Raw genomic sequence first — 19,204 nt, forward strand, 5'->3', positions numbered from 1 at the left:
TCTAGCCTCCATGGGACCTAGGAGTGGGACCAGAATCTCTCCCAATGGCTGGGGGACCTGAGGGACCGAGGGACCCAACCAGGCTCAGAAGTGGGGAATTTGCCCCTAAACGGATCACAGTAGGAGGAATAAGAGTAGATATGATTGTGTTAGAAAGAAGCCCCATGACTGACTATTTGAGGGAGGTTTGGATTCAACCTATCACCTCAGCTTTCACTTAGCCCTTGAAGTGATGCTACAAATTTCTGTCTTACATCCTCCTGGGGTAGACCAGGCTGGGCTTCACTTTGGAGGCTGGTACTACAGATAATAGGAAACCACTGAAGATTTTTGAACTAGGAGAATGAGTCTGATCTGTGGGGAAGGTTATTTTGCCAGCTACAAGAGGACGGATTACAGAGGGGAGAAACTAGAGGCAGAGAGATCAATTAGAAAACTACTTCAGTCCAGGTGAGAGGTGGTGATATTATGGAAATAGAATCAACAAGATTTGGCATTTTAGTGGATTTGGGGGTGAGGCTGAGGAAAGAGTATAGGTTGTCTCTGAGGTTGTGTGCCTGGGTCATTATAATAATAGTAATGCCTTTTCTTAACCCTCTACCTCCAGAAGAAATAGGGAGTAAGGGAGAAAATGTTTTAAAAAGGAAAAGAATAAGTTCCATTTTGAACATGTTAAATTTGAGGTGCTTATGGGATCTTCAGGTGGAAGATTGAAACTCAGGAAAGAGATTAGGACTGAATATTTTACATAGGCTCTGGAGTGATCTACATAGCAATGATAATTGAATTAGCAAAGGAGTAGTCAGACAGGTAGGAGAAGAACTAGGAGGGAGTATTGTTAGGAAAGCTGAGGGAGGAGAGAATATCCAAAAGGAGGGGGTGGTTGACTCTTAAAAGATATAGAGAGATAAAGTAGGATGAGCACTTTTTTAAAAAATCCATCAATCATGATAGCTAACATTTATACAGCACTTACTTTGTGCCAGGCACTATGTTAAGCACTTTACAATTATTTTCTCATTTGATCCTCTCAACAACCCTGGGAGGTAGGTGCTATTATTATACCCATTTTACAGATGAGGAAACTGAGGCAAACAGTGGTTAAGTGACTTGCCCAGGGTTACATAGCTAATAAGTATCTGAATCAGATTTGAACTCAAGTCATTCCAACTCCAGGGCCAGTCCTCTAATCACTGTACCACCTAGCACAGGGGTAGGGAACCTGCAGCCTCAAGACCACATGTGGCCCTCTAGGTCCTCAAGTTTGGCCCTTTGACTGAATCCAAACTTCACACAACTTGTCAAAGGGCCAAACTTCAGGCCAAACTTGTGGTCTGGAAGCCAAAGTTTCCCCACCTTTAACTAGCAATTCCTCCATTCAACACTTGGTAATCCTGGAGAGAAAGGTTTCAGTTGAGTAGTGGGGTAGGAAGTCAGATTGCAAGTGATTTGAGAAGTAAGTATATAGGAAGCAGAGGCAATGATTATATTTGACATCTTCTAGGAGATTTGCAGTGAAAAGGGGAAGAGTTAGAGGATGATAGCTTCAGGCTCAGCTGAAAGTTTTCTTTGAGGAGGGGGGAGATATGGGCTTGTTTGTAGGCAAAAGGGAAGGAACCAGTAGATAAGGAGAAATTGAAGATTAGAGAAAGGAAATAATTGAAGGGATAAGCTCCTGGAGAATATGGGAGGCATTGTGATCAAGGGCACAAGCAAAGGAGTTAGTCTTACTTAAGAGAAGGGCTACTTCTATGGAGATTAGAGCAAAGCAGGAGAGAAATGGGAATGATCTGGAGTGATTTTATGCTTCACACTAAAGCAAAATGCAAAACATAGAAACATGGAAGAGATAAGAAGTAGGAGCCCACAGAGGATGGCCTCTCTTTTCTCAGTGAAGTAGGAAGTAAGATAAGGTGTAAGGGGTTTGAGAAGACAAGGTTTGGAATAACCTCTGTGGGGAATGTAACAGAAGCAATGAGAGATTGAAGTGAGAGCCTGGTTGAGGTTGAGTAACACAAATCTGCAGTGAACCCAGATGGTATGGTTGTGTGGCAGTACACAACAGAAAAGGGTAACCAGGATCTGGGTTGGAAGGTCACAAGAGTTGACAGAAAACAGGGAATAGGGATTCAAGAGTATATGAGAATACATAGTTGAATTAATCAACTTTCAGGTAGCTAGAGCAGGGATGTTAGATTGGTGGGGTGTAGAGCTGGAGGTCAAATAGGGGATGAAAAATAGGTCTAGGAGAAGACAGAGAGATAGAAGGGAAGGAATTTTAGAGTTCAAGTTTGTGAATCTAGTACAGTTATGGGTGGTGGTGAGATATTAAAGTATGACCAGTCCTGTGGGTGGCTGAAGTAGAGGTGAAAATAGAGGTCATGGGAGCTGAGGAGGTTGAATGGGAAGGTCAGGGTAGTTGAGGGGTCATCAGTATGTATATATATTAAAGTCTCCAAGTATGAGGCATGGTTTAGGGTGGACTGGAAGCCAATGAGCCAATTACTGAACTTCTTGAGAAAAGGGGAGTGACCTGGAGGCTAGATGACAGTAATAGAAATAAGTACCAGGTGATATTGGTCATTTACATGAAGCTCATTAGACGAGTCGCTACTGAGTGATGGCAGAAGCAGGAAGGTGTGGAAGAGACTGTGAGGAGTAAGGTGCACGTCTACTCCTCTTCCTATTCCAGTTCATCATTGGGAGTGTGAGTACTAGCATCTAGTACTGGAGAAGGTGGCTATGAATGTAGTGTCTTCTGGAGGCAGCCAAGTTTCTGTGATGATGAAGACAATAATAATAATAACTAACATTTATGTAGAGCTTGCAAGTTTACAAAACACTTTACTTATAGCATCTCATTTAACAGCCCTATGGGATAAGGCTATTCTTTTTTCCTGTTTTACAGATGAGGAAATTGAGGATCAGAGATGTTAAGTGACTTGCCCAGGATCACATTAATGAATCAATAAACATTACCTCCTATGTCCCAGGCATAGTTCTAGGTGTTCTGGATATAAACATAAACATGAGACAATTCCTGTTCTCAAGGAGCTCACAGTCTATGGACAAGGTGAGAGAGGGGGTAGATGTTCACAAAGAAGTAAATATAAAATATATGTATGAAAGAAGGCCTTCGAGATCAAAGCAAATGAAGAATAATGGAAGGGGATCTAACAATTTGGGGAATCAGGAAAGGCCTCTTGAAGGGGATGGGACATGAAGAGGAAAAACATTTCTGGTACAGAGGACAGCCTGTACAAAGGCATGAAGGCCAGAGATGAGCTGTCTGGCACAGGAGAAAAGCAAATGGACTACTTTGGCTGGAGAGCAGATGGTGTGTCATTAGCCTATAAAGATAGGCTAGATCCAGCTGGCAAAAGACTTTAAAGGACAGACAAGTCTGGACTTTATCAGAAAGGCAATGGGGAGCCACAGAAACCTCCTTGAGCAGGGGAATGACAAGGTGAGACCTATGCTTTAGGAACATCAATTTGATAGTTGTATGGAGGATGGATTGGAAAGGAGACAGGACTGGAAACCAGTTAGGAGGTAATTACAGTAGGTCTGGGGAAAGGTGAGGAAAGTCTACACCAGGATCATTGTAATGTGACTATAGGAAAGGGGTCAGATGGAAGAGATGTTGAAGAGATAGAATCAACAAGACTTCGAAACTGAATATGGAGGAATTAGCAAGAGTAAAGAGTTGAGGATGGCTTCTCAACTCTCCTAGGTAACTGAAAGAGTAGTGGTGCCCTCTACAGAAATAGGGAAATTAAGTGATAGGATAGATTGAGGGAGAAAGGTAAGGAGTTCTGCCTTGGACACATTGAGTATGAGATTCCATAACCTCTAGGTGGGAATGTCCAACAGGTAGCTGGAGATGTTGTTCTGGAGAACAGAGGAGAAATGAGGGTTGGATATGTAGACCTGAGAGCTATATGCTCTAATAGAATAGAAATAATAGATAATATTATAATAGAAACTATGGATGCTGATGAGATAAGTGAGAGAGGGAAGGAGAGAAAGAGGGAGAGGGAGAAAGAAGGGGAGAGGAGGAAAGAGAAAAGGAGGAAGGGAAAGAGAAGCAGAGAGAGAGATGGAGAGAGGGGAAAGAGAGGGAGAGAGAAAGAGAGAGGCAAAGAGAGAGAAATAGAGGGAGAGAAAGAGGGAAAGAGAAGCAGAGAGAGATGGAGGGAGGGAGAGAGAGAAGGAGAGGGGAAGACAGAGAGAGAGAAAGAGAAACAGAGAAGGAAAAGGAGAGAGGGAGAAAGAAAGGGAGAGAGAAAGACAGAGAGAGAGAGAGAAAGAGAGAGAGAGAGAGAGAGAGAGAGAGAGAGAGAGAGAGAGAGAGAGAGAGAGAGAGATCAGGATACAGCCTAAATAGGTTGTTAATGTCTGAGGCAGGATTCAAATACTTCCTAATCCCAAATCCAGCACTTAATCCACCAAGATATAATTTTAACTCAGCAGTTGAAAATATGGAAAGAATGTGGGAGAAGGAAGATTTTTATTGATTAAAATAATAATTTTAAAAAGAAAGTGTGAGAAGAGATTTAGAATGAAGGAAAGTTTAACAGTAGAACCAGTTATCCAGAGGATACAATGAAAGTGGAGGGCAGAGGAGGTAGTGGAGAAAAGGAGGTTTTGGCCCAGGAAGAAAACTGAATCACAAGGATTAGAAGAGAAACATGTGGGAGTTTGCTAGCCACAGGATGAGATAGCAGTTGACTGTTCCTCTCTTTGGCTTTTAAAGTCCTTCCTAACTTGGCCTCTCCAGTCTTCTTACACCTTACCCCACTCCATGATTCACTGACACTGGCCTCCTTACTGTACCTGTCACAAAACACACCATCTCCCAGGAATTCTCTTCCTCCTCTTTCTCTCTATCTCCTCATTCCCCTGGCTTCCTTCAAGTTTAAGCTAACATCTCACCTTCTTCAAGAAGCCTTTCATGGTTCCCTTTAATTGTAGGAATGCCTTCCCTCTGAGATTATCTCCAATTAATTCTACATATCTTGTTTGTAAGCAGTTAGTTGTGTGTTATCTCCCTGACTCCTCTGCCCATATTGGATCTGCCCATATTGCTCTCCTTGAGAGCAGGGACTATTACAAAAAAAAAATTGTTCAGTCATTTCAGTTGTGTCCAACTCTAAAAGGTAAAGAAGAGGGAGTGAACTCTAGGCACATAGTTGGTGCTTAATTATTTACTCTTCCTTCCACGATTTACGAACATTTGTCAACGTCCCTTTTTGAATGTATATTTTCCTGTACATTTCCCTTTGTCAGTTACATGTGATGGTTTGAGTGACGCTGCGGGAATGAGAGCTGGATTTGGAGTCATGGGACCTAGATTCAAATCTTGGCTCAGCTATTTATTACTTGTGTGATCTTGAGTTAATCATTTCTGGATCTCAATTTCCTAATCTATCTCTCGGACCACCAATGCAAAGGTGCTGAGATAGGAGATGAAACGTCATTTTGGGGGGGGAATAGCTCAAAGGTCAGTTTGACTATAATGGTGAGTGGTGGGGGGAGAAATATGAGTGACTGAAAAGGTAGGTGAGAGTTAGTTTGTGGAAGGTTTTAAATGTCAGAGAATTTTCTCTTTTACCCCAGGGGTAACAGGGAGCCAGTGTCATGGTCAGATCTATAAATACTAAGACTTTCAGGGTACTCAACATGATTCTATTTCCCTGACTCCAGCCCTTCATGGTTAGGAACTCTGATTTTTAGCCTTAGAGTCTTTTCCCCCACCCTCTTTCTTTGGTGTATTTGTTCAGGGATTTCGGTTCTCCTGTATTTCCTCCATGACCATAGCACTCTGTTTATTGGTAATGTTTTGTAGTGAAGGAAGACCTAGAATCAGAATTTGGAGAGATCTGAGTTCCAGGCCTAATTCCAACTTGTGAGGCTCTGGGCTCGTCCCTTAAGCCTCAGCTTCCTCATCTGCAAGAAATGGGGATCATAATCATACCTTTGCTATTTGCCCAAACCAACTTGTCATGATAAAAAGGGCTTTGGAAACATTAGAGGCCAATAGAGATGTGAGCTATTATTACTATTCTTTGCAAATAAAACATGTGCTTTCTGTTCAGAAGTGCAGTGGAAAGAGCAGAGGGATATGGGTCCCAGCTGATTCTGGTGTTCACTACCCATGTGACTGACTTTAGACTTCCTCTCTCTGTGCCTGAGTTGCCTGATATGTAAAATGGGGAAATAATATTTAGACTATATACCTCACAAGGTGGTTGTGAGGGAAGTGTTCTCCAAACTGTAAAAACACTCCATAAATGAGTTATTATTATTCAACATTTTCGTAAAATTCCACCTCTTCCTTGAAAACTTCTGGGAGCCAGTTCCATTAGACAGAGAGCTTGTTGAGTGATGGGACTGTCTTTTGCCTTTTTTTAATTCCCCAGTGCTTAGCAGAGTGCCTGGCACATAGTAGGTACTTAATTAATGTTTATTGACTATTATTAACTGAGACCAACACACACTAGACTGTCATATTTACACTGGCATAACAAGTGTATGTTTTCACTCTTCCTTAGCAATGGATGATTCATGAACATTTGTTAATATTCCTTTTTGAATGTATATTGTCCTGTACATTTTCCTTTGTCAGTTATGTGTGATGGTTTGAGTGATACCACAGTACAAGCACTGGATTTGGAGTCATGGGACCTGGGTTCAAATCTTGAGAAAACTTGTGTGACCTTGGGTTAATCAGCTTGGGATCTCAATTTCCTTATCTGTCAAATGAGGGAGGCAGACTAGATAATTTCTAAGGTTCTTTCCAGCTCTATAATCCCCTTTTTACAGTGTATGTATATTCATTTGCTCTTTGAAGGCAAGAAAGGTGACTTCTCTTCTCTCAGACTTCCCTATTACCTAGTTGTGACTTGGGCACAACCCACAATAATAAGGGTTTACAAAGTCTTCTCATGATAAAAACCCTGTATAGTAGGCAGCATAAGTATTATTATTATTATTCTCATTTTACAGATGAGGAAAATGGGACATAGAGAGAAGAGATGTGCTCAGGGTCACAGGGCTAGTATCAGGTTAGTCACACAGGCTAATTAACACAGGGCTAGGCACATAGTAAGAGCTTAATAAATGCTTTATCTATCCATTGTCCTTGCTCTTTCTAATTCTAAACCTAATTCTTTAACTACAGGAAAGTTTATCATATCATAGAATCATATAAGAAATTTAGAGTTGGGACGTTAGAAGTCATCTAATCTAACTTCTTAGTTTTATAGACCAGGAAACTGAGGTCCAAAGGATCTAAAAGTGTTAGAATGGGAGAGGAACTCAGAGATAAATTAGTCCAACTCTACCCCACCTCATTTTACTAAGAACGAAACCAAGCCCCCCTTATTATTGTGGGTTGTATACCCAAGTCATCTACTGGGTAGTAGGAAAGTGACTGGCTCAAAGACATACATGGTAAGAGGTAGAGACAGGATTTAAACCCAGTCTTCTCAAGTCCTCTGCAGCCAGTGTCAAATCTCCCCAAGGATGTTGGGAAGAAAAAACAGGAAATAAAAGGGAGCCTTGCAAAGCTATGTGACCTTGGGCAAGTCGTTTCTTATCTCTGGGCTTCAGTTTCCTCTTTTGTAAAATGAGGTGGTTGGATTAATTTCCAGCTCGAATATTTTTCGATTCTCAAATTCGTGTACCAGCTCCTTTGCTGTTTACTACCCCCTTTATCTGTCCAGATCCCAGTGGGAACTGGGGTGCAATCCACAGAGAGTGGAACCGACAAAAGACAAGGGGATCTAGCTTTGGGAAATCTTTCTCCTTGAAATATAAGCGGGAGGGGAGGGGTCGGATCTACAGCTCCCACCTGGGAGAGGTTGTCCCTCCAAGACCTGTCAGGCCCCGGGGCCCCGCCTCTCGCCTTTCACCTCCTCCCTCTGTTCTCCCTCCCTCCCCCACCCAGACCCGCTCCCTTCCACCCCCACCCAGCTCCCAGCCCCTCCTGGCCCGTACACCTCTCCCTCTCTTCCCCCTGTCTACTGCCCCCTCCCTACTCCCCTTGGGGGCCGGCCTCCGAGCATTGTACTCACATCCGGGGGTTGCGTTTTGCTTTAGTGCTAAGCGTAATTAACCCGGAAAAAAGGGCCGAGAGACCAGAGAGGGGGAGGGGAGAGGAGGAGGAGGGACAGAGATACAGATACAGACAGAGACACTGACAGTTCTAGGGACCGAGAGAGACTGGCCAGGGGATAGATAGATTTGGCCAGTGAGAAGGCAGAAGAGCCAATTGGCAAACCCCTATGTGAAGCAGCCGGAGATCCCCGGGCCCCCTGCGCAGCGGGGTAAGTTGAGGCTCCTGGATGGGAGGAAGGGGCGCTCGGAGGGGCGCCTGGAGACCTAGCGCTGGGAGCAGGCAAGGGCCAGGCGCGCCGAGCCTGGGGCACGGGAGAGGTTGGCTTGCTCGGAGTTGGCATCGGTATGTTTGGCGGCGGGAGTGCTCGTGCAGGGGTCGTCACCGCTTCCCACTCGCGCGGGTCTGGATGTCCCATAGCTCTCTGAGACTGTTTGCAACAAGTGCCCTGCCTCTCTACCCCTGCCCTCCTTTCCCCCCGAATCCGAGCGCAGCTTAGGGCGGCCGAGGAGTTGGAAGTGGGGGCATGGCTGCTGTGTCTTTTCTCATGTTTGCAACCGCGAAACATTGGGCCAACCTAGTTCTAAGGGTGGGGGTTAGAATGGCTTGCGGGGAGGGGATGAGGAGCGTATGGGCTCGCTTGGACCCACACCCACGCTCAGGACTCTGGTGGGGTTTGCCCTTCCTCTCTTTGCGAGAAGCATCCCCCTCCTCCTCTCTCCCTGTACTATTCGGCAATCTGAGGGCTTCCAAATTGGGAGACGCTGCTCATTCTCGTTGACCCCACGGAGTCATTGGGAATGGCTTGGGTGGGAACTCAGCACAGAACTGGGGGAGTGGGGTAGCTTCCTTACTGCTGATCCTACGAAATTGTGCTTCTCGAAGGAAGTCTACGTCGTGCCTTCCCTAAACTTTGTACCCTTCCCAACCTCAGCGCTTAGTATAGTGTCTGCCCATAGAAACAGTTTAATGTTTGTGGAATGAAAGTCCACCTCCCCCCACCCCCAGCTGCTTTTGAACGGTTCTACAGCTGTTCTTCTGTCAAAGCCTTCCTTAATCTACTACCTGTCCCTGCCCCACCCCCGTCTCCACTTTGGGCTCTGATGCCCAAATAAGAGTTTTTGCAGCAGCTCTAAGGGCGCTGTTGGCTTGCATCTTTGCACCTTGTCTCGAGGACAGCCCGGGAATTGAATGGACAGCACCTCTCTGTCCTTAGGCCAACAGTTGTCCACCTCTTTCTCCCTCATTTCCCTTTCTTTTCCGCTCCCCTACACATATCTTTAGAAACTCTCACTCTGTCACAGATGGGCTTCAGGACCATGATACTTTCAGAATAGCACTCTACAGTGAAGTAAGATGCCCGGGCATGTCCTGGGAAGCGGGAGAAGCAGCAGGGTCCAGCCACTGTCCTATCTGAGGGATTGGGACTGTTAGGGGTGGTGGTTCCAAGCCTCAGGTCATATAATAGTGAATAATAACACACACACACACACACACACACACACACTGATTTAAGCGGTGCATAGCACTTTAGATATATTACCTCACAACAACCCTATGAGGTAGGTGCTATTATTTCTCCATTTTACAGATGAGGAAAACTATATCAGGTTGGCACATCCCTCTGTTGACTGGCCCTTCTCAGTACACCCTCCCTCTCTTTCTCCAAGACTTTCCCTATGAAACTATACTTCCTTCCTATACTTCTTGAAGAGTTTGGGTACAGGATGTCCCAATGATCTTGTTCCTCTCTCCTTTCCAACATGGAACTAAAACTGCAGATTCGCATGGGATACAACTTATGAAAGAGAAGAGGAGAGAGAGGAAGGGAGGCAAGAGTGGCATGAAGTAGAAAGAGCCTTGGATTTGAAGTCAAAATATCTGAATTGAAATCCCAATGTTGCTTCTGATAGCCATGTGACTTTGGGCACTTTCCCATCCTTCTTTGGCGTTGAACTGGCAGATTTCTAAGGCTTCTTACAATTAGTTGTATTTGCAAGTGTCTTCCCTATGATCCCAGCATTGTGGATTTAATTAAAATATACACTTGGCCAAGTCCCCTCTTTCCTCTCTGAGGTTGGGACTCTCAGAGTTGGAAGAGACCCTAGGTCTTTTAGTCCAACCTGCATCAAGAGGCATCCTTGAGGTATAATCAGCTTGCCTCTACTTAAAGATCCACACTGATATGGAATTCTTTACTTCTTGAGGCAGTTTATTTCACCCTTGGGCTGTCCTTACCATAGAGAAATTTTCCTTAAACTAAATGTGATTTCTGCCTTTCTGTAACTCTTCCCCATTTTCTTCTAGTTCCACCCTCTGAGGCCAAGGAGAACAAATATAGCCCCTTCTTTACGTGGCAGCCCTTCAAATACGTTAATCATATCCTTCCTCGACCTTCTTCATGCTTAACACCCTCAGTTCCTTCAATGGAACCTCGTATAGCATGGTTCTGGGTTCCTTCACCATCCTGGACACCCTCCTCTCCTTGCCAATGATCTTCTTAAAATGGAGCAACTGTAACTAGATAAAAATATATCAGATGTGCTCTGACCAGGATAGGAATCAATGAGACTGCCACCTCCTTCACCTTCTTCCTTTTCCTTTGCTTATAGCCAGTTCCACAGAGAGAGTATAGCAGAAGACTTGAAGCCATATGAATCTCCTTTTTGGATGCATTAAAGTTGTACCACCACCATCGTCAAACATTAAGTATCATGTAGATGCTTACAGACATGTAGGCTTTCAGGGTTGAGTGTGTAGGCTTTTCCCTGGTGACTTAACCTTTTGTACTTTTCCCAGATACTATGACTTGGTAGCCAGACCTTATTGAGATTGGCCTTGTAAAAGTCACCTAGACCCATTATGTTATATGTTTTCGTCTCTTCCCACTTTTTTTTGTGAGGCTACCCAGAATAAGTGCATGTACTACATGAAAACCTGTGTTCATGGAACTATTCTATTAGTGCTGGATTTAGCTGGTATGATTGTTTTCACCTTATCTAGAGATGGTTATCCTCATCTCCTCAGCAAGCCACCTCCTATGTTGTCATTTTCCTCTTGGCTTGGAAACTTTCAGCTGTTCAAATGTTAGTTCTGTGAAAGATTCTGTAAACCCTTTCTTTTTTCTCTTGTTGGCATTTTTCTTGTTCTTTTGCTTGTTCTTTCCTTTGAGTAAGTGTAAATGGAAGTAGGCTTACAAATTCCTGTCATGTTGCCATAGTGGGCTGAGCCCCCAAAACAGTAGCCCCAGGCCTGCCAATATGAATTCTGGAGGTATAGGAAATGTTGGGGGAGGGAAGAATCCTTGTAAGTGGCTCAGGAAGGAGAGAGTGAGGTTCTGAAAAGTGGGGAGTAATGTGGGATAGTGGAAAAGGGGCTCCAACACTAATGAGTTGTCTGAGTTTCCTCAATTTGTAAAGTGTAAGATGATAATCCTTGTGTGATCTTCCTCACAGCGTTGGGGATAAAGTACTTTGCCATCTTTAACATGCTTTAGAAAGGAGAATTACCGGCTAAGCCTTCCCAACCCATCATTCTAGCTCCCAGCATGTCTTATCAAGCATTATTACTGCAGCCCCCAGAGGACCTGTGCTGGCTAGTTGCTTGCATTTTATTTATTTCTTCAGGGTCCGGATAACCTAACAGGTAGGTCTTTGTCTCCCTGGGTGGAGGCAATTTCAACCAACTCCTCTGAGACCATCTTTCTCTTTACATTTTTAGGATGCTATAGAGCTCTGAGGGGCTTGGCAGAATGGTTTATGTGACCTGGGCAGGGCAGGGCAGGGCAGGGCTGAGCTGGGCTGGGCTGGGCTGGGCTGGGCTGGGTCTTGGCTGGGTTGGGCTGGGCTGCTGCTGCTGTCTCCCCTCAGCTCCTCTGCTAAGAGTGCAAGTGGTTTTGATTACCTCACTTGGCATTTCCTATTTTGCCTTGCTGAGCTACTTGGGTCTGTGTTCATCTGCTGAGTTAGGCTTTAGGGTGAGAGGAACCAAACAGGGAAAATAAGATACCAGAGTAAGACCTGCCTGAGCTCTGTGCATCAATTCTGCTTGAAACCCAGTGTTGGGTGCCATAGATCATGGGATTGTAGGTTTCAGGATGGAAAGAATCTTAGAGATCCAACCTAGCCGCCTCAGAAGAGAAACTGTAACTTGCCCAAGGTCATGGAGCTAGTGTCTAAGGCAGAATTTGAACCCAAGTCTTCCAGATTCCAAACCCAGTACTCTATGTATTACACCATTCTCCATCTGGAGAACAGGTTGTTTGGGGGTGGAGTGGGAGCGATGGGTCTTGTCTACTCAGACAAAAGTGCCACTGTTATTGCCCTGAGAAACCTGGTGTGTCGGTAAAAAGGCAGGATCTGGAGTGAGAGAACCTGAGTTGGTTCTGCTATTTGTCACTTTATTTCCTTGGGTCTCAGTTTTCTCATCTGTATAAGGGAGTTGGGAGGGACTTGAGTAGAAGGCCCCTTCCAGCTCCAAGTTTTTGATCTTGTGACCTTAGAGGGCTTCTTAACCTGGGCTTTTCCACCAAAGGGAAGGTTTTGGGAGTGGGGGAGTGTCTGTGAACTTGGATGGGGAAAAATATATCTTTATTTCAGTGTCATTGAAATTCCTTTGTGATGCCATGTAGTCTATTTTCTGCTTTTAAACATGCTATTTTATGAAGGGTTCCATAGGCTTCACCAGACTGCCAAAGGGGTCCATGATACAAAAAATATTCAGAACCTCTGATCTGGTCCAACAAATTCTCTGATCTTGTTTCCTTATTTGTAAAAGAAGGGGAAATGGTTTGCCCAAGGTTACATAGATAATAAATAGCAGAGCCTGGTTTTGAAGCCAGGTCCTCTGATTTGAAACCCAGTTCCTTCATTTTTTGAGCCAGTTGAGCCAAGTGACTTGCCCAGGGTCATACAGCTAGGCCAGATTTGAACTCAGGTCTGCCTGAGTCTAGGGCTGGTGCTCTATCCACTGTGCCACCTAGCTGCCCCAAAACTCAGTGCCTTTTCTATTCAACCACACTCAAAGGACCTGGGTTGAATTTCATCTTCTCTTTGCTACCTTTGTGACTTCTGTGACTTATGTGACCCATACATAGCTTGTTTGTTTATAATAGTTTACATGTGAGCTCCTTGACATTAGGGACTTTTTGCCTTTCTTTGTTTCCCCAGTGTGCCAAGGCACAGTGCCTGGTACAAATAGGTGCTTAATGAACCTTTATTGACTGACTGACTTTAGGTAAGTCACTTTTCCTATTTGGTCTCAGTTTCTTCATGGAAAAAATGAATGAATGAAAAAGTATTTATTAAATGCCTACTATGTGCCTGCACTGTGCTATGAGATACAAATACAAAAGAAAGTCTCTATCCTCAATTCTTTTTTTTTAATAATTTTTATTTTTTGTTATTCTGAATTTGACAAACAAATATGAACATTTATATATGAAAGAACAGAAAGAGTTTGCATATGAAACCATGAATCTCTGTGATATGCAGCTAGGTTTTTTTTTCTTTTTTGGGGGCAATGGGATGAAGTGACTTGCCCAGGGTTACATAGCTAGTAAGTGTCAAGTGTCTGAAGCCAGATTTGAACTCTGGTCTTTCTGAATCCAGGGCCGGTGCTCTATCCACTGAGCCATCTAGTTCCCCCAGCTAGGTTTTGTTAAAGTATAAATTTAACATGTTAGTTTCAAAGTTGCCAAGTTGTCTGTATCTCCCTCTGAAATTCCTTTAAAAAATTTTTAAAATTGCTTTAGTGACCCTCCTCCTCCTCCTCTTACCTTCTCCTCCTCCTCCTCCTCCTCCTTCTTCTTCTATCATTATCACTTCCCTATTGCCTCCTAAATTTTTTCTTTAAAAGCTTCCTTGTAACAAATAAGCATAGTTAAGCGAAAGAAGTCCAGCTATATGTTGGCCGTGTCTGATAATATACATCTCATTCTACACCTCAAGTATATCTATTTTCTGTCAGGAGATGCTCTTCCTAACTTTGTGTTCCTGGGCAAGTCACTTAACCTCTGCTTGTGTCAGTTTCCTCATCTGTAAAATTGGGATAATACCCACTTCCCAGGGTAGTTATGAGAATCAAATGAGATAATAATTGTAGAGCATTTAGCATGGTACCTGGCACAAAGTAAATGATATATAAATGAGCTATTATTAATTGGAATTCTTAAGACCTTCAGAGTAGTTTTTCGCTATAATGTTGTAATCACTGTATAAATTGTTCTGCTCCCTTTCCTCTGCAGAGGTTCATCCAAGTTTTCCTGGATTTCGACAAATCTGTCCCTTTCTTCATTTTTTACAATGCAACCATTTGCTGCTACATTCATAGACCATAGAAGAAGCTTCCATTCTAATGGGGGGTGGACCACACTTGCATAGGATCGGTGGCCAGGGAAGGGAATTTTCATCTGGGGAATCATGGAGATTGTAGGCAGACGGCAAGATTGCTGGGGTGGAAGGCTGGATGGGATATGAAACAGAGTCTGTTCTGAGGCTGGTAGAGTTTGTACTCCTCAAGGCAATGATTCCCATCTTGCTCTTCCCCCCTTCCAAAGCTAAGTGGATTGACTTCTAGTAACTGGTGTAGGGAAGGGGATAGGAATTATTCTGTAGTCAATGCTACTAGATGGCACAGGTGAATGGCTGTTTGGAATTAGAATCACTGTCTGATAAAATGAGGAAGCTGGATTAAATTATCTTTCAGATACCTTCAAGCTCTAACAATCTGTGATTCTATGAATATTTTGGAAGAGTTTCTTGGGATTTATTCAAATATTTTGCATCTTTAGTTGCCCTGTTCTCTTTTTGGTTTTAGGTCTTTCCAACCTTTGGGAGGTTATTTTTTTTAACCTTGAAAAATTTTTTTCATTGTGAACCAGTAAGCATTTATTAAGTGCCTACTTCATGCCAGGCACTAGGAATGTAACAATCTCAAAGGGGAAAGTCTCCTGAATAAAGCCCAATATAACCATGTGGTCAGAACTAGTTTTATTTTTTAAAAAAGAATTTGTACTTTTATCTAAAAATAATGACTTATTTACTCTTGCCCCATTCTGATGTATTTTCTCTCTGCATATATGTAAAGTTTATGGGTTTGATTTTTTAATGTAATTGTTATTGGTATATACTGAAAGAAATATTAAATCTAGAGTCAAAGGACCTGGGTTGGGACTTCTTACTAGTTATTTAAAAAAAGTTTGGGGACTTCCCATTATGAGAGTCTTAACATTGTGGTGTCTGGACCCCATGATACTAGCTCAGCTCCAGTTCTAAGCTTTGGGCTTTTTTGCTTCAAGTGTGTGTGGGCATGGGAGGGGGCCAGCTGAGATAAAGGAGGGAGGGAGGTAAGGACCTCCTTGCCTGCATCTTCCTTTCAGCTCTTGAGAAACACAATAGTTGACATGCAAAGTTCAGACAGGCTGTCCCAACAGATTATATCCAAACTTGGTCAACAAATGACTGGGTGGCTCCTTGCTGTTACCAGGCTCCTGACATGTCCTCTACTCTATGGAGTTCTAGGAACCCTTCTCGGGGAGCCTGATGAATTCAGCAGGGGGTCTGAGTGATGTTAAATTTTACAATAATATAACCAAGGATTCTGTTTATATTCTAATTCTTTGTTTTACTCTTTTGGAGTATAGAATTCTAGAGCTATAAGATATGAAGGTTAAAAAAATAATAATAAAAAAGAAACCTCTCCTTAGAGAAGATGAAGAAACCAGTAAAGCCTTTGCCAAACCCACTTTATAGTTTATGATCTGTGTTTGTGATCCCCTTCTGTGTTCACACTGATTGAAGGCTTCTTTTAAGACCTGTCCCATATGCATAAGATGGATACAGGCCTAAGAAGGATAAGCAGCTTCATAGGTTGGTACTCCCAATCAGCATGCATATACAATATGCAACTGCCTTAATTTTTTTTTTAACACCTTTGACCACACTAACCAGTGGTTCTTCTACTTCCTCTTGACCCAACTACTGGTGCTCAAAGAGCTTGAGCATATGCAAATTGAGTTCAGTTAGTACTCCTAGCCTGATATTTAAGGTCCACCAGCACCTGGCTCCATTTTCCCCATACAACTTTAGGTCCCACAACTCATCAGCAGGGATCCTCTATTCTAGACAGCCTGGTCACCTCATCATCCCCTCACATGTTGTCCTCATCTTTATTTTTTCCCCTCCAAGAATTCTTTCCTTGTTTGTGTCATGAGAAGAGTGCTATAATGGAAGTTAAGAGACCAGGATGCTAGTCCTAGCTCTGCTTTATTATTTTAGACAGATCACTTTCCCCCTCTGGGAAGGGAATCACTTTCCTCTTCTGTAAAAAAATAATAATAATAAAGAAGGTTGGATTGCTATCCCTTCTAGTTCTGAACTGTGATTCTACGAATGTGAGCTGTTATCATTATTGTTAATTATTATTATTACATTCTCATCTTTATGTTGGATGGAGCTCAGATTGAAATGATCCTGGGATAGGTCAGTATTCTGGTATTATTCTTTTATGTTTAGGATTCAGCAAACAGTTGTCCTGTTGGATAAAGTGATTGATTATTATTATTATTTTTTTGTAATTGAATAAAGGGATTGGTATGCAGGATCATCCTCTGTTGGCCTACTGAAACTGCAACTCTAGTAGCAGACAGGATGACAGGGATGATATGTACTTCCTACCATTATCACATTTAGATTTTTTCTGCAAGGTTTCTATATTGTTGCAAGCTTTTCATTCGACATAATTTGGAGGTTATGAAAGTTTGGTACGTCAACATCTGTTAAAAATATTGTCAATTTTTTGGTGGGTTATGTTATGTCTGGATGATTGTGGGCAATTATCTGTGAAAATGCTTTTGTTGCAATACAGCTTATTTGTTGAGTTCTCAAGGATAATTTAAGGTTTGTATTTGCAGTACAGAGTTTTGTTGTCTTCTAATGAAGACTATGAAGCCTATCCATTGCATATAATCCTGGCCATTTGATTATGTCTTTCTAGGTTTTCAGTAGTTCCTAAATATTTGCAACCTCCAGTAATATGCTGTATGGTTTCTACTGCTTTCTTGCAAACACCATTGATATGTTAGGACTTTTTCAGAATGAGTTTTCTATAGTTTCTGTTAGCAATGACCTAATCCTATATTGCTCCCCTGAACCTCTCTTTTTCTGATAACAAATAGACTTGATGCAGTCATTTAAATGCTCTTGTCACTAAATGAATTCATAGAGGGCCTTTTGGTTCCATTCTTGGATCTTAGCTAGACTGCATTTGGAGGTAGTACAGTTACATTCGGTAACTCCAGTGGCAAATGTCAGTTGTCAGCCATTACTATTTCTTTGGGAAGTAATATCTGTTTATTTGGGAAATACTTCTGTAAATTTTCAGCCAATCAGTGCTTTTCTTTATTTTTGAGAAGGAAATGTTCTTTTTTTTTTTTTAGCTACCTTGGCGTAGCCGAATTAATATTAACATTCTCATTTTTCTCATCTTTTTCAATTGAGTTCAGCTAAAAACAGTACTGGGAAAAGTAGATATCTTGTTATTACTCTTATATTTAATGTTCGGTGGAGTATTGCACAAGTGGGCAAAATAACTGCTTTTTGTAACTGAATAGAAGTATTCAGATGTAAATTCATCTTCTGTAGGCTTACTGAAAGCATCTTTTGGATCAACTCTAATAGCCAACAAGAAACAGGAATACTATGTAGCTCATCTCGTTCCCACACCATTTCAATTTCTTTCAACAGGTCTTTCTGTTTGGAAAGCTTCTAATTCCATGTAGCTTGCAGGTTATGAATATTTGATACTGCAACCTCTATTAAAAAATTGTTCTTAAATTTTTATAGATGAATGTTATATTCTGGCAACTGTGGGCAACAGTTTTATCTGAAAGATTGTTCTAATTCTGATATAATTTATTTGTTGAATTCTCAAGGATACTTTGAAGTATTTGTAAGGTGGTATTTAGTCCTTCTGCAACCCACAATGATGTGCTGCTCGGTTTCTACCATTTCCTTGCATATGGTCTGAATTGATCAATAAGTCTGGTCCCTTAAGAACAACCCACTTGTAATTTTTTGTGGTGATAACCAGATCCTAAACTGTTATCATATATACCTCCATTTCTATGAACACATTTCTAGGACTTAGCCATTTGTTCAAAATTTCTTTGCTACATGTTGAGTTCATGAGGATGTCACTCATAGACAGTATTTTGGGATCAGTTCTTAGATTTTAGGCATTTCATAGGTTTCCTCTCAAAAGAAACATTTTCAGTTAAATTTGACAAATCCAGGGGTGGGTACTTATTTGTTAGTGTTGGTGAAATGATATTGATTTGTTCCCAGAGTATTTCTGTATATTAATCTGCTTATCTTGTGCTCCGAGAACATTTATCAATCCTCTTTTTCATTTTTGATGATGTAATGTTTACCTTTCTATACCTGCCTTAGGTTGATGTTAATATTATACCAATTCTTATTTGCACACTTTAGAAATCTTGTCATTTTTATTATTATTACCTTGTTAGTTCAAGTACAAATCAATTTTAAAATATTCAAAGCACCTACTATGTTCAAATGTAGCACCCACTCCAGGTCACCTCCCCAACTTAATTTGCATTGGCTGAAGTCACATGATCAGATAGCAGCAAAACTAGGATTAGAACTCTGGTTATCTGACTTCAAATCCAATTCAGTTTCCACTGTGTGTTTGCTGAACTGATTAGCAAACTGTCATCCTTTGAGGAAGGAACTTGCTCATTTTGGCATTTGTATCTCCAATGGAGATATAAATGGCACATAGTAGGCACTTAATAAATGCTTATTCATTAATATGAACTTCAACATACATAACTAAGATGATCCTGTTAGTTTTCCACGGGTTTTTCCATGCATCATGAGTTTAGCACTCTAAGCAAATAGATTATACATAATAAATTATAAATGCTGTGGTATTTGCATTCTTTTTCATCAGGAATGATTCTGGGCACCTAAGAAGTTGAAACAAGCTCACTATATAGTAGGTCACATTTACATATGTATTTACAGTTTACTAAAAGCGCTTTCCTTCTCTATAAACTTTCTAAAT

At 41.9% G+C, this 19,204-nt stretch overlaps 1 protein-coding gene across 1 annotated transcript in view; it reads left to right on the top strand.

Annotated features, from left to right (window-relative positions):
• The first annotated feature begins 7,982 nt into the window (after positions 1-7,982).
• The window catches only part of PLEKHA2 (pleckstrin homology domain containing A2), a 122,881-nt gene continuing 111,659 nt past the window's right edge, over positions 7,983-19,204 (top strand). Inside the window, exon 1 of the mRNA XM_020985228.2 lies at positions 7,983-8,330. The gene's annotated coding sequence lies outside the window, so the exon portion shown is untranslated. The remainder of the gene's footprint in view (positions 8,331-19,204) is intronic.

The sequence above is a fragment of the Phascolarctos cinereus genome, unplaced genomic scaffold (genome assembly GCF_003287225.1).
Source record: "Phascolarctos cinereus isolate Bilbo 61053 unplaced genomic scaffold, phaCin_HiC Scaffold_2;HRSCAF=192, whole genome shotgun sequence".
Taxonomy (NCBI): Eukaryota; Metazoa; Chordata; class Mammalia; order Diprotodontia; family Phascolarctidae; genus Phascolarctos; species Phascolarctos cinereus.